Genomic DNA, 1,471 nt, shown 5'->3' on the forward strand with positions numbered 1-1,471 from the left:
TGGCAGATAGAAGTGGTGACAATGTATGTCTTACCTTGTTCCTGATCTCAATGGGAAAGCATATTTCACCATTAAATAGGATGCTAGCTATAGGTGTTTCAGAGATGCCCTTTGTCCGGTTAAAGAAGTTCTATTCCTAACTTGTTGAGGGTTTTTTATTATGAATGGAAGTTGGATTTTATCAAATTATTTTTCTGCATGTATTGATTCATGATTTTTCTTTTACTTGAAACTACACACTTCACTTCTCCCAGTTTCGTGTGTAAGGGGGTTGGAAGTTACTACTCTGTCCTAGCAACAAGTAAAAAGCTGAACAGATGGAAAAATCAACAACTCTTCTTGGATCCACAAGAGAGGAGAAGACAGAGGGCAAACAGATTGGAGAGACAGGCGAATACAGGGTGTCACGCAGTACCTGAGCAGTGACTCAGGAGCAGAAACAAACCCTGTGGGAACCAGTGCCAGGGTAAGAAAACCAGAACTGTAATTGATAAGTGATAGAAGCTAACTGTAGACAAATCTGAGTTTAAAACTCCAGTTAGAGTTGTGGAAATCACTGTGCAAGTAAGTTAACAAAATACTCTATTGGACAGCAATGTCTTTATTGGAATAGGTACATTGCACTCAATAATAAACTGGAGCACCTTTGGTGGAGAAGAAAAATATCTTTCAATCTCCAGTGAACACTTTGGCCAGAGCTGTAGTTCCTGGGTTTCTCCTCTTGACTCACTGCCATATGTATCACTTCCATTGGGGAATTTCCAATTTAAGGGAGAGTCTAATCCCTAGAATTTAGTTCCTGTTATCATTCCTCTCCTTTTCTTCCAGTATAGGTAATAGTAGAGTCTTGAGAAATGCGTGGTTTTGCCTGGAGGACGGGCTGTTAATGATGCAGTATTGTAAGGATCTCATCACAATTTTTATGCCTTCTCAGTGTTGCTTATCAGACTACTTCAAGTCTGTTAGTGTATTTAGTTCCAGGCCATGTTTCAGGTAGGCCTGCACTAGCAGTGTGGCCCAGAAAGAGAAATGGAGTGGGAGTCTGGGGAACTGATTTCTAATGTTGGTTCCATCACTGACTAATTACTCTAAGGAAGGACTTCCTTGGTTTTCAGCCTTACAGCAAAGAAATAAATGGGTTTGTTAGGTGTCCTCTTATGAGTCTAAGTCTTATACCAGAAAATAAGTTTAGTGGTTAGGTAACATTAAATATTAATATATATTATAGGAAATATAATTAATATAAAATAATGTAATATATTAATATAAATATTAATATAAAGTTATATATTAAACTTTAATATAAATTTGTTATATGTAAAATATAATTCATAATTCTAGCTAGCAATCCCTTTATTCCTTCAGGTTTTTGGAAATACTTACAATTTTACATAAAGGAAATATAAATGATAATAGAAACAGAAAAATCTAAATAGCAAAGATAGAAGCATTAAAAAACACCAAAATTTTT

This window comes from Rhinolophus hipposideros (genome assembly GCF_964194185.1).
Source record: "Rhinolophus hipposideros genome assembly, chromosome: 19".
Classification (NCBI taxonomy): Eukaryota; Metazoa; Chordata; class Mammalia; order Chiroptera; family Rhinolophidae; genus Rhinolophus; species Rhinolophus hipposideros.